A 15,519-nucleotide genomic window follows, 5' to 3' on the forward strand; every position below is an offset into this window, starting at 1 on the left:
ATGGATCTCGAAAACAAACCTAATATGCAAGGAACTCGGATTGGTGGTGGATATATGGTGGTGGTATATGGCAGTGGTGGTGGTAGCGGTGGTAGTATATGGATATGGATCGGTGGTGGTATATGGACACGGATTGGTGGTGGTATATGGATACGGATTCGGAGCGGTGGCGGATAAGCGGTGGTGGTAGATGGCAGGGGCGATGATGATGGTGCGGCGGCGGCGTGACAACCTATGACCAGAACTCGAAACTCTAAAAGACTAGACTCTAAGACCAGCAACTAGACACGACGATGCAACCGCAAATTCAACAAAGCAAAACCCTAAAAAGATTATGCAAAGGCTCAGATTGGTTCGGATATGATGAACTAAACCTAATTTTTTTTGTGGCTTTTTCGTGGACTTTAGGTATGAAGAACAGACTCGATCTAAACTACGAAAAACTGTAAAATCTCACCGAGCAACCTGGAAATCTGATACCACTTGATAGAGGCAAAGGTGTCCCGTCTTTCGATGAGATGACGGATATCGCTTTGGTGGAAGTCGACTTTGACGATCCGACTACGAACGTGCGAGGACGTCGCGCCTTAGCAATCGCTAAACCAACTTCGAGAGGTTATTGACCACGCCGGAGCACGATCAACCTGACCACGAGGGTCTGTTTCCTGCGAGCAAACGAAGAACAAGCAAGAAACTAAGATTGCAATCTGGATATTGCGAATATAAGATGAAAGCTTTATTGATCAAGGTGGGGTTCTGTGACGCCTTTGTCTGGTCGTTGAACACAAACGAAGTACGCGAAGTTGCAGCTATGGCGAACTTTTAATCTAAACAAAACCCAAAGTCTAAACGATGCCCTAAGGGCTGTATATATGGAGGAAGAGGGGGGAATTTCGTGGCCCTTGGTGGAGGGGTCCGAAATCAACCCTATCTCTTGTTTCCCCACACATACGGACTCTAAAAATAGCCTATACTTATGTATTTCGAAATTACATGGGCCTGGCCCAAAAATAAGGTGACGCAGCACCTAAAATAGCCTCGGGACGAAATTTATGAAGTGGCATCTTGTATATTTCGTCCAAGGCTTCATGCACCCATTATGGTGGCTTCAAAGTCCTGAAATCATCACTTGTAACTCCGTTCTTGTTCCCCTTGCGCATGCCATCATCTTCATGCTTGTTCTTGCTCCAATGTTCATCCTTCTCCAAGCTAGGCCCTTCATTTGTAAGCAAAACAAATGTATCCAATTTAGGCAGCATCATATTCTCATGAACATTAGAATCATTACCAAGAAACGAAAGTACCTGGTAATTTAGTTGGCGTGCACGAGCTCTAGTAATTGGTCCAGTATGTATAGCAGCAGGGGCTGTGGGTGTAACAATTGTATTGATGTCCTCATCACACACTGGCCGCTGTACATACATGTACATGCTACGTGCGCGCCTCTACATCGACCAATATGTACGTACACGTTCGCGACCAGAATGACAACACTACGTACACTTCAACCAGGTGGGTCCCGACTGTCAGGCACTTCCCTTGCGTGCGCAGATGTAGCTGGTGGGTCCCAACAGTCAGGGGAGCGAATCGGTTTTTTTGCCCGGACGCACTTCCTTGCATTCGAAGATGTAGCTGGTGGGTCCCACCAGTCAGGGGGAAAATGTTTTTTCGCGAAATACGGTGGCCCGTCCGGTGGGTCCTCGCTGTCAGGTGGATGAATAATTATTTTGCGTGTAATAAGGAGGCACTTCCTTGCGACCGCCGTGGACCTAGCTGTCAGCCTCTCCACATACAGTACTCTTTCGATGGAAGTCGTTCCTTGACCACGTTGACCACGCTGCAGAGAGAGCACCAGGGCGGTGGACGACGGCGAGACCTGGGAAGGGGACAACACGAAGCCGGGGAAGACGCCGCAGTGGAAGCCCGCGCGGAGAGGAGTACGAGGGTTCACTTGTTCGGCTGCGGTGTGAGGCTGCCGTCGCCGCAGGGCCTGGCTAGCGGTGGGAATAGTAGGGGCGGTGAGGCCTCCGCGGTAGCACAGCCGGCCATGGGAGGCAGGAGCATGCGGCACGACCGGCGCTGGTTTGGGCGGCTGGAGAAAGAAGACCAGAGGTTGAAGAAGCACTACGGCCGTTGGATGGACATCGTACGGTCACTAGGGCTAGAATTGTTCATATTGACTAAGTTGACAAAGCCCTCCGTCCCTGTCAACTTAGTAGGCCCACAAGTCAGCCTCCCACCAAGGAGGGTCCCAGCTGGCAAGGGGAGTATTCATTTCTTTGTGCGTATTAAGGAGGCACTTCCTTGCGTGCGAAGATAGCTGGTGGGTCCAACCTGTCAGCGGGGGGCACTTTTTTCGCAAAATACAGAGGCCCTTCCGGTGGGTCCCCGATGTCAGGTGGAGGAATCATTATTTTGCACGTAATAAGGAGGCATTTCCTTATGTGCGGCCGTGGATCCAACTGTGAGCCTCTCCACGCACAGTCTACTTCCGTTGGTGTCGTTCGTTGACCATGTTGACCACGCCGCGCCGAGCGCATCCAAGGAGGTGGACGATGGCGAGGCCCCAGACAGCAACGAGCCGGAGATGGGAAGACGCGGGAGTAGAGTCACAGACGGAGAGGTGTACGAGGGTCAACTGGTTCTGGTGCGGTGTGGTTCGACAGTCGGTGGAGGAGAACAGGATGTGTGGAGGGGTGGAGGGATGGCCTAGCCAACGGTGGAGTAGCGCTTCACAGTGAAGCGTGCTAAGCAGAGCTGCTAGCAGCAGGAGGCAGGAGGTGGTCCCGACGGCACTGGAGGAAGAAGACAAGGGATTGAGGATGGATGCCGGTCGTTGGATGTAAATCCAACGGCTAACGATGTCAGAATCATTTGTTGACTAAGTTGACAACGACTTGCGTTGGCTTCGACCTATTGGCCCAGAATTTACAACCAATTCGATCTTTTTTTTTGAATTATAGTCCATTAGCTGGGCTGGGTGAACAAATAATGTAGCGCCCATGCGGCCCATTTATGTTTTTTCCTAAAAAATTACAGGCCATTTGCACTTTCTCGAAATACATGATTTTGCTGGACTGATTCTAATTATAATGTTGGGTTGGGCCAGCAATGTTATCAAAAAATAAACAGGGGCTGAGCATTTTGTTATAAATATATTTAAATAATAAGTGATTTATTATTACATTCGTCCTTAAATCTTACCAAGCTTTTGTACACAATCATTAGGATTTTCGTGCCAAAACAATCCAGGATTTTATTGTTAAGAAATTATTTTTATAAGTTAATAAGATGTGGGATATTGTTTTCTTACATATGTTAGTATCTGTTAAATATATGATGACACTATAAATAATATATAATAACATATAAAATAATTTAAATATAGATAATATAGTTAGAAGGGAAACATAAGTTGGACCAGGCGTTCCTATTCTTATATAGAAAAATAGAACAGACCTCTGGCGTTTTCTTCAAAAAAAAACATAAATTGGGTTGCCGATATTTCAGGAAAAATAAAACCTCGGATGGGAGGTCCATAGGCCGGTCGATACATGACGACCCTCAAGAAAATACAAACAGGCCTATGGACCTCCCATCCGAGGTCGTGGGGTGCGCATGTTAAAAAAGAAAGTCTAGACGGGGCAGCCCAAAACCGAGGTGATACTTGCTGCCTCAGTGATAAGAAATGATACCTGCCAGCTCCACGGCTTCGTTGTGAATTTATATCCTATAGTAACTACGTTGAATCACCTAAAAAAATGTAACTATGTTGACAAACCCGTGGGTCCCAACGTCAGTATAGCATTAGGAGGAAGTATTTTTTTTCGATGAGGCACTTTCTTGCGTACGGCCATACACCTGGCGGGTCCCGACTGTTCACCTCTCCACGTACAGTCCTCTCCAAATTCCTCTCGTTTGTTCAGCATGTTCACAAGGGCGGACAACGGCGTCGCGGCGAGCGCACAAAGGCGCAGGAGGGGATCCAACCACCTGAGGAAGTGCCTTATTATTAAAGAAACTACTAAACTAGCCTAGTGGCGAAGTGACACTACCCGACAACTATTCCGCCCGGGTTCGATTCCACCTGTGCAGGGAAAATATCTCCAAATTTTTTGCCTCTGCCTTCATTGACTTGTGGGTCCCCATTGTCATGGACGCACACCACGTCCAAAACTTGCCAAAACTTCATCCCTCGTTTTCTCTGTGTTTCGCACACTCGACATTGTGTGGATATTTTGAAAATAGCATATCTTTTTGACTGTGCATCATATGAAGATGTGCTATGCATGAATGTTGATCAGCATGATGTTAACTAGCTGGTAGTTCCATTTTCGACCATGAATAAAACTTTCAACATGATGTTAACCCTGTTTGAAAGGGCCGTGTTAATATAAATGCTCTGCCTCTGAAAGTTGCAGTTTCTTATTTGAAATTGAACTTACAGTTTCTTATCTGAAACTGAAACTTGCAGTTTCATCTCTGATAATCACATTGTCTGCACTTTTATACTCCTATGAAACTACATTTTTTAAGTGCTCAAAATACATCTCTAGAATTCATAAAATACTTCATATGCTCAATACTGCAAATCTAAAATTCAAAAGACATTCATATCTGAAAGTACTCTCATAATACACATCACAGAACACAATTCACAACCTGCAAATACTGACAACCCTAAGCTCCTCCTGACAATCCACACTATTGGGCTAGGGGGCAGTCCCCTCCTATTCCTCGATGGCAGACAGCCGCCCCATGAGACGATGTGAATAGCGAGGGAGAGGATGGCGGGGAAGCGTCGTCGGGCCAACTGCTTTTCTCCTCTTGCAGTTGGGTTCGGTCCACGAAGACTCCATCGGCTCGCTCTGGCATGACACCCTCACAAACGGCACCCTGTAGATGCTCGATCCTTCAATCTCTGGTGGATGCTCCATCTAGGATCGATACTCCCACCACCGCTCCCTCACGATCGGATTCGGTGAATCTGTTTGCTCCATGGCCCAGAGGAGCAGCTCTGATAGAGGCAAAGGTGTCCCGTCTTTCGATGAGATGATAGATATCGCTTTGGTGGAAGTCAACTTTGACGATCCGACTACGAACGTGCGAAGACGTCGCGCCTTAGCAATCGCTAAACCAACTCCGAGAGGTTATTGACCACGCCGGAGCACGATCAACATGACCACGAAGGTCTGTTTCCTGCAGGCAAACGAAGAACAAGCAAGAAACTGAGATTGCAATCTGGATATTGCGAATATAAGATGAAAGCTTTATTGATCAAGGTGGGGTTCTGTGACGCCTTTGTCTGGTCGTTGAACACAAACGAAGTACGCGAAGTTGCAGCTATGGAGAACTTTAATCTAAACAAAACCCAAAGTCTAAACGGTGCCCTAAGGGCTGTATATATGGAGGAAGAGGGGGGGAATTTCGTGGCCCTTGGTGGAGGGGTCCGAAATCAACACTATCTCTTGTTTCCCCACACATACGGACTCTAAAAATAGCCTATACTTATGTATTTTGAAATTACAAGGGTCTGGCCCAATAATAAGGTGACGCAGCACCTAGAATAGCCTCGGGACGAAATTTATGAAGTGGCATCTTGTATATTTCGTCCAAGGCTTCATGCACCCATTATGGTGGCTTCAAAGTCCTGAAATCATCACTTGTAACTCCGTTCTTGTTCCCGTTGCGCATGGCATCATCTCCATGCTTGTTCTTGCTCCAATGTTCATCCTTCTCCAAGCTACGCCCTTCATTTAAAAGAAAAACAAATGTATCCAATTTAGGCATCATCATATTCTCATGAACATTAGAATCATTACCAAGAAACGAAAGTACCTGATAACTTAATTGGCGTGCGCGAGCTCTAGTAATTGGTCCCGTATATGTGGCAGTAGGGGCTGTGGGTGTAACAATGGTATTGATGCCCTCATCATCCTCCCCTTCTTGAAACGAAGTCGTCCTCGACGGAAGCTCATCTTCCTCACCCAAATAAGGCTTCAAATCTACAATGTTAAAAGTGGGACTAACCTCAAAATCTACAGGCAGCTCAAGTTTATATCCATTATCATTTATTTTCTCTAACACCTTAAAGGGACCATCAGCACGTGGCATTAGCTTTGATTTGCGCAAATCAGGAAATCTATCCTTACGCAAATGTAACCAAACAAGATCTCCAGGTGCAAACACAACATGTTTTCTACCCTTATCTCCAGCAAGTTTATATTTAGCATTCATACGCTCAATGTTTTCCTTAGTTAACTCATGCATCTTTAAAATCAATTCAGCATGTTGTTTAGCATCAAAATTAACCTTCTCCAAAGATGGAAGAGGCAACAAATCAATAGGTGCACGAGGTAGGAAACCATACACAACTTCAAAAGGGCACATCTTAGTAGTAGAATGCAATGAACGATTATAAGCAAATTCAATATGAGGCAAGCATTCCTCCCACATTTTCTTATTATTCTTCAAAACATCTCTAAGCATAGTAGACAACGTTCTATTGACTACTTCATTTTGTCCATCAGTTTGGGGGTGACAAGTAGTACTAAAAAGCACTTTAGTCCCCAACTTAGCCCATAAACATCTCCAAAAGTGGCTAAGAAATTTAGGATCACGATCTGAAACAATAGTGTTTGGCACACCATGCAAGCGAATAATTTCACGAAAGAACAAATCAGCAACATTAACAGCATCATCGCTTTTATGACATGGTATAAAGTGTGCCATTTTCGAGAATCTGTCCACGACAACAAATATGCTATCCCTCCCCTTCTTTGTTCGAGGTATACCTAAAACAAAGTCCATAGATATATCCTCCCAAGGAACACTAGGTACAGGCAAAGGCATATATAAACCATGAGGATTGAGTCGTGACTTAGCTTTTTGACATGTAGTGCAGCGAGCAATAAAACGCTCAACATCCCGTCTCATCTTTGGCCAAAAGAAATGTGTAGCAAGTACGTCCTCCGTCTTCTTCACGCCAAAGTGTCCCATTAATCCTCCTCCATGCGCCTCCTGCAACAACAAAAGACGAACGGAGCTAGCTGGAATGCATAGCTTATTAGCACGAAACACAAATCCATCGTTAACGACAAACTTGTTCCACATTCTTCCTTCTTTACAATTCTGCATTACATCTTTAAAATCAGCATCATGCACATATTGATCTTTGATGGTCTCCAAACCAAATATTTTGAAGTCAAGTTGTGAAAGCATAGTATAGCGACGAGACAATGCATCAGCAATAACATTTTCTTTTCCCTTCTTGTGTTCAATGACATAAGGGAAAGTCTCAATGAATTCAACCCATTTAGCATGTCTACGATTCAGTTTAGCTTGACTTTTAATATGTTTCAACGATTCATGATCAAAATGTATAACAAATTCTTTGGGCCATAAATAATGTTGCCATGTTTCTAGTGTCCGAACAAGAGCATATAATTCTTTATCATAAGTAGAATAATTCAGACTCGGCCCACTCAATTTTTCAGAAAAGTATGCAACAGGTTTGCCATCTTGTAATAACACACCTCCTAATCCAATTCCACTAGCATCACATTCAAGCTCAAAAGTCTTATTAAAATCAGGAAGTTGGAGTAAAGGAGCATGTGTCAACTTATCTTTCAATACCGTGAAGCTTCTTCCTGTGCGGTACCCCAAACAAAACGCACATCCCTCTTTGTAAGCACATTGAGAGGTGCAACAATGGTGCTGAAATCTCTCACAAAACGCCTATAGATATACCTTGGAGACGACTTTGACGATCCGACTACAAACGTGCACGACGTTGCGCCTTAGCAATCGCTAAACCAATCTCCAGAGGTTATTGACCACGCCGGTGCACGATCAACCTGACCACGAAGGTCTATTCCTGCAAGCAATCGAAGAACGAGCAAGAATATGATAAAAGCAATCTGAATATTGCAAATATGTATGAAGTATTGATAAAGGTGGGGATCCGAAAGCGGTCTTGGTCTGGTCGTTGGACACAAACGAAGTACATGAAGTTGCGTTGGCTAACTTTTAACTAAACAAATACCAAGGAAAAGCTACTAGATGGATCTACTTATATAGGATCAAGGGGTGGTGGCCAAGGAGGTGGGAGGACGTCCCAAGGCAGCCTAAAACTAAATCTAGGTCGTACAAGGCCAATGGGCCCAAGTGGAGGTGATGTAACACCTTTGGACTTGTAGTTTGACTCGGATTCTGCTGCAGCATCAGATTGTTTCGTCCACAACTCAACGCTCCGGACGAATTTGAAGGTGATTCCACTTGGGTTGGAAAGTGCACGAAATCTAGTTTCCAACAAAAAAAGAATCACCCAATTCGGAGTCCGTATGAAAACATTGTGTGCGTTTTGAGTCAGGTATGTCTGTGCAGTCCGAATCTGAATCCAGAACGTGAGAGACTTGGACTCTATCTTCTCTTGGGCCAAAAGTGACGTGAGAGAACTTTTTGGACAGCAAATAAACATCTCTTTCTTCCTTATCTTCATATGTGGATTGTACAAATGTCCCATACACCTGCAATTAGACAAAACACAAAAGTGTGTGAAGTATTTTTGTTCTGGATAACATAAATAGATTATTGAATAGTTTGCACTAGAAATCACCTGACAAATATGCATATATGCAATATTTTTGGTCATATCCAAGGTAGTCATGTCCTCATCATCCTCCCCTTCTTGAAAATAAAGCCGTCCTCGGTGTTGCTTGATCTGAAATGTGGCTAACAAAAGAGACAAGGTGTACATGTTGTATATGTATATGTCATCCATTTTTACTTCCCTTGATTTTTGCATATATGACACATGAATAGATGAGTAACTTGCATAGTTCATAAAATCTAAAGCCAAAAAATTAGCACAAGAAGTAGAAGGCATGAAAATATTGCAACTCAGTTTGCACATATAAGTGAAGCTCTTATTCATTTCAAAAGATTGACAATGTTCATCATTAAACCATCCCAACATTGGTGAATAAACCTTACTTGCATCAAATTTACATGCTACAACATGCTTAAATAAGCAAACATGCAATAAGTCATTCAACACAGAATCATCACCAAGATTAGAGGTCATATCAAAGTGATTAAACATTGGTTCTTTTGCATCAATAGTTAATTCAATGGGTGCACTCAAAATTGTTGGTATTTCAGTTGTTTGATCACATGGCAAAGTCAAATTATCAACGTAGTCCTCTAAAATAGGTGGTGTGATCAAAGTAGTGGGTAGCTCATCAGATGGTGCATTCAAATTGACAAGGCATTCATCATTCTGATGTAGAGATGGAAGATCAGTACCTTTGTCATTACCTCTTATGATCAACTCAGATGATGTAGCCACTCTCGGGGGCGATGTGTCACATGGTGAAGGTGATGTAGTCCTGACAACAACGGATGTGGTTGTCATAGTATGCCTAGTAGTTGAAGGAACAATCATATCAACTCTTGGAATGTGCATCGTGCGCTTGTTCTCCTCGTGGCCAACACGTCGTTTTATTTCCTGTTCAGCTTTGCAAGCAAGATGAAACAAATGGTCCATAGGATAACACTCTTCATGAATTAGTATCTCTTGAATATCATGGTTTAATCCTTCCCAAAATCTATCCATAAAATCATCTTCACTTTCTTCTAAAGAGGAATGCAACAAGGTAGTTTGTAAATCATCATAATATTTTGTTATAGTTTCACTACCTTGTTTTAAGTGTTGCAACTTCTTAATCATGTCACGAGTATAATAAGCAGGGACGAAAGTATGTCGCATGGCAAGTTTCAAATCATCCCAAGTAGTAGGTATATAATCAGGGTGTAACCGACAATATCACTCCACCAAACCAAAGCATAACCAGTGAAAGAACCAACCGCAACCTTAACCTTTTTATGTTCATCGAAATTATGGGAAGCAAATATATTTTTTATGTCGAACTCCCATTCAATATATAAAGCAGGTTTAAAACGGCCATTAAATGGTGGTATAGATACATTAACCTGATCATGTGCATTTGGATGTTTGTGCACCTCTCGTGACGGTTGTGGTATTTGCAAAGGTGGTGGCACGTCTCCCGCGATCGACAAAGCCCATGAATTGACTCTGGATCCTGTCATGATTAGTAGAACAAGAAACAAAACCCAAAAATAATGTTCCTATAACTACTAGGATGTGATGGTAAAACGCTCACAGTAAAGCAAATATCATTGTCTTACAAGTTCTTACCATGCAGCAGGCGGTGATCGGCAACCAGCGGTGTCAAGTAACTCCGAATATTGAGTAAAGCGATTGCCAAGGGAGCGTACGTATACACGGTGTAGAAATATGTGGAGCTGGGTTGGCTATATATGGTAGCAAAAGATTAGCAATAATCAATTCAAAGATGCAATGTTGAATAAACGCTCAACGACGGTACTGTGCTGGTCCTAGGCTAGACCGGACTAGAGACGCGAGCCTAGAACACTAATAAGGTCACGGCGTAGCACAACTAGCATCAATGAAGGATACTAAGTAGCTCTTGACAGCAAGATATAAGTGAAGATCACAACGGCAGTGAAGATAAAGATGAAAAACAACTGCCAAGCAGGATATACAACAACTCTCTCTTCAACTTTCCTCTTGAAAAGTTTGAGACAATTTTTTGATAAATTCTTTCAAAGAATGCTACTAACTCAAGCTTTCCAATGCAAAAAGAATCACTCAATTCCGAGTTGATATGAGGAGTCAAAGAATTCTAAAACTGGCCTGAAAAATTGGAACAAGTTGTGTTCACGAACTTTGGAGGGCAAAAAGACCTATTTAGAAGCCGATTTTGAGGTGTCAAATATTGAACTAGCTTCTGCAACTATTTAGATGCGGCTCGTCGCTATCTTCAATTTGAGTACTCAAGGAGCCAAAACAGACTTCGTATGAGGAAGATACACCTGTTTTACTGAACAGTGCGCAAAACAGATTCCAATCCGAATTCAGGTACGAGATCGATTCTAGATAGATCCAATTTTTTTTCTTCTCTCTTTTTTTTCTCACGCTTTTTTTTTCTTTTTCTTCTCCCTCTTTTTCTTTTTTTTCTTTCCTTTTTTCTCTCTTTTTTTTCTTTATCTTCTTTTTCTCCCTCTTTCCAAGACAAACTAGATAAGATGCAGATTCGATCTGGCGAAGATGTGAGTGACCTCAACTATGATTATGACAATAAACAGTGCGTAGCACGTGGTGGAAATTGGTGGATGGGATGGTGGACAGCGGATGGAATAATGATGCAGCGGCTGCGTGACTAATGTGAACAGAACTCGAAACTCTAAAGGAACTAGACACTAAGACCAGCAACTCGACACGATGATGCAACCGATAATTCAACTATGCAAGCAATGAAAAGAAAATTGCAAAGGCTCAGACTGGCTTGGACCAAGGATGAATAGATCTAACTTTTGTTTTGTGGCTTTTTCTTGGACAATAGGTAAGAAAATAAATCTAATCTAGAAAAAACTGGAAATTCTCACCGAGCAACCTGAAAACTGATACCACTTGATAGAGGCGGGAGTGTCCCGATCTTTCGATAAGATGGTAACTATCGATTTGGTGGAGACGACTTTGACGATCCGACTACAAACGTGCACGACGTTGCGCCTTAGCAATCGCTAAACCAATCTCCAGAGGTTATTGACCACGCCGGTGCACGATCAACCTGACCACGAAGGTCTATTCCTGCAAGCAATCGAAGAACGAGCAAGAATATGATAAAAGCAATCTGAATATAGCAAATATGTATGAAGTATTGATAAAGGTGGGGATCCGAAAGCGGTCTTGGTCTGGTCGTTGGACACAAACGAAGTACACGAAGTTGCGTTGGCTAACTTTTAACTAAACAAATCCCAAGGAAAAGCTACTAGATGGGTCTACTTATATAGGAGCAAGGGGTGGTGGCCAAGGAGGTGGGAGGACGTCCCAAGGCAGCCTAAAACTAAATCTTGGTCGTACAAGGCCAATGGGCCCAAGTGGAGGTGATGTAACACCTTTGGACTTATAGTTTGACTCGGATTCTGCTGCAGCATCAGATTGTTTCGTCCACAACTCAACGCTCCGGAGGAATTTGAAGGTGATTCCACTTGGGTTGGAAAGTGCACGAAATCTAGTTTCCAACAAAAAAAGAATCACCCAATTCGGAGTCCGTATGAAAACCTTGTGTGCGTTTTGAGTCAGGTATGTCTGTGCAGTCCGAATCTGAATCCAGAACGTGAGAGACTTGGACTCTATCTTCTCTTGGGCCAAAAGTGACGTGAGAGAACTTTTTGGACAGCAAATAAACATCTCTTTCTTCCTTATCTTCATATGTGGATTGTACAAATGTCCCATACACCTGCAATTAGACAAAACACAAAAGTGTGTGAAGTATTTTTGTTCTAGATAACATAAATAGATTATTGAATAGTTTGCACTAGAAATCACCTGACAAATATGCATATATGCAATATTTTTGGTCATATCCAAGGTAGTCATGTCCTCATCAGAATCCAGCGAGGCCAAGAAAACTCCTCACTTGTGTGACCGTTTTGGGCTGCGGCCAACTCTCAATAGCTTCAATATTGGCTTTATCAACATTAATTCCCTGTGAAGTAACAACATAGCCAAGAAAAGATACTCGGTCGGTGCAAAAGGTGCACTTCCCAAGGTTACCAAACAAACGTGCATCACGTAGAGCAATAAAAACAGCACATAAATGTTCCAAATGTTCCTCCAAAGTTCTGCTATAAATCAATATGTCATCAAAGTAAACTACCACAAATCGTCCAATGAAAGCACGTAAAACTTCGTTCATTAATCTCATGAAAGTACTAGGTGCATTAGTTAACCCAAAAGGCATGACTAACCACTCATATAATCCTAACTTAGTTTTAAATGCTGTTTTCCATTCATCCCCCAGTTTCATACGAATTTGATGGTATCCACTATGCAAATCAACTTTGGAGAATATTGTAGAGCCACTCAATTCATCAAGCATATCATCTAGCCTAGGAATAGGATGACGATAACGAATAGTAATATTATTAATGCCTCTACAATCAAAACACATACGCGATGTACCATCCTTTTTCGGCACTAAAATAATAGGAACATCACTAGGACTAAGGGATTCGCGTATATAACCTTTGTCGAGAAGCTCTTGTACTTGACGCATAATCTCCTTCGTCTCCTCTGGATTGGTACGGTATGGTGCACGGTTGGGTAGCGATGCACCGGGAATTAAGTCAATTTGATGTTCAATCCCTCGAATAGGTGGTAATCCCGGTGGCACGTCTTGTGGAAAGACGTCAGTGAACTCCTGCAAAATGTTAGTGACAGCAGGAGGCAAAGAGGAAGGAACGTCCTCAAATGAAAATAATACCTCTTTGCACATAAAAGCATAGCAAACGGATTTGCTGAAATCTAGCTCATCAATATCAGATTTAGAGGCAAGTAAACATGCACTTTTCAATTTAATTTCAGAAGCAACACTAGATGGTTTACTATTAGGCTTCATTTGTTGCTCAAATTGTTTTGCCACAATCTGATTTTCACTCTTAATTTTCTCCTGTTTTGCTTTATTAGCTCTATTAATATCATCTTTCAAAATGGAATCAGGAGTCATAGGAAGCAAAGTAATATTTTTATCCTTATGAACAAGAGTATAATGATTGTTTCTACCATGGTGTACAGAATTTTTATCAAATTGCCATGGTCTACCAAGTAATAAGGAACATGCTTGCATAGGTACCACATCACAATCAACATATTCAGCATATGTAGAGATACTAAAATGCACACGAACAGTATGTGTTACCTTAACCTTGCCGCTGTTGTTGAACCATTGGTTGTAGTAAGGATGTGGATGTGGTTTTGTGGTGAGAGAAAGCTTCTCCACCATCTCCATGCTAGCCAAGTTGTTGCAGCTCCCTCCGTCTATGATGATGCGCACAGAACGTTCCTTCACAACTCCCTTTGTATGGAACAAATTATGCATGTGATTTTGCTCAGCTTGTGTGACCTGCACACTCAAAACACGTTGAGCAACTAAACATTCAACCTGTAAGCATCTTCAGGAGCCATGTATTGCGTCTCATGATCCGAAATATATCCACCATGTTCTTCACGTGTAATAAGGGCCAAAGTCTCCTCATCATAGTCACTAGCGGACTCATACCCACCATCCTCAGTAGCAATGATCACACGCTGAGATTTGCATTCTCGCGCATAATGACCTCTTCCCTTACAACGACGACAAATAATATCACTTGTGTGCCCTATTGATCCCATGGAAGAAGAAGAGCTTTGTGCAGGCCCGGTAGGTGCGCTCGGCAGATAATGGTGGTTGTGCATGCTTTCTTGTATCACGGCTGGAGATGGCACCTGATAAAGTTGCTAGTGCAGTGGAAGTAGAAGATGCACGCGGTGTCCATGAGGAAGGTCGACCTGCAGAAAAGTTAGTGCGCGCCAATGCTTATCGATCCTGCACTTCACGTTCAGCTTTACAAGCAAGATGGAATAAACGAGTGATATTAGTATACTCCTTATACTCTAGAATGGTCTGAATCTCTCTATTTAATCCACCAATAAAACGTGCAAGCATAGCTTCATTCTCCTCAACAATACCACATCGAATCATGCCAGTTTGTAATTCCTGATAATATTCTTCTACACAATTTTTTCCTTGTCTTAAACGCTGCAATTTTTGAAGCAATTCACGTTGATAATATGGTGGAACCCAACGAGTACGCATAGCAGTTTTCAAAGCAGCCCAAGTAGCTGGAATAGGATATAATCTACAATGTTCTGACCACCATACACATGCAAAACTAGTGAAAGCACAAACAGCTGCAGCAACCCGTCTCTCCTCGGGAAATTGTAAACATGTAAATCGTTGTTCAGTTTCTAACTCCCAAATAAGATATATATCAGGAACATATCTACCCTCAAATGGTGGAATATTCAATTTCTGTTTAGGAACATGGTCATGATCTCGTACCTGAGGTGGTGGTGCAGGCCCACCATTGCGATTATATACCTGAGGTCGACCTGCTGGTGGTGGTGCTGGTACCTCAGGTACCTCAAAATCAGAACTACGTGCAGCCACCAGCACCACCACCAGCAGGTCGACCTCAGGTATATAATCGCAATGGTAGGCCTGCACCACCACCTCAGGTACGAGATGATGTCCATGTTCCTAAACTGAAATTGAATATTCCACCATTTGAGGGTAGATATGTTCCTGATATATATCTTACTTGGGAGTTAGAAACTGAACAACGTTTTACATGTTTGCAATATCCCGAGGAGAGACGGGTTGCTGCAGCTGTTTGTGCTTTCACTAGTTTTGCATGTGTATGGTGGTCTGAACATTGTAGATTATATCCTATTCCAACTACTTGGGCTGCTTTGAAAACTGCTATGCGTACGCGTTGGGTTCCACCATATTATCATCGTGAATTGCTTCAAAAATTGCAGCGCTTAAGACAAGGAAAAAATTATGTAGAAGAATATTGTCAGGAATTACA

This window comes from Triticum aestivum, chromosome 7B (genome assembly GCF_018294505.1).
Source record: "Triticum aestivum cultivar Chinese Spring chromosome 7B, IWGSC CS RefSeq v2.1, whole genome shotgun sequence".
Lineage (NCBI taxonomy): Eukaryota > Viridiplantae > Streptophyta > Magnoliopsida > Poales > Poaceae > Triticum > Triticum aestivum.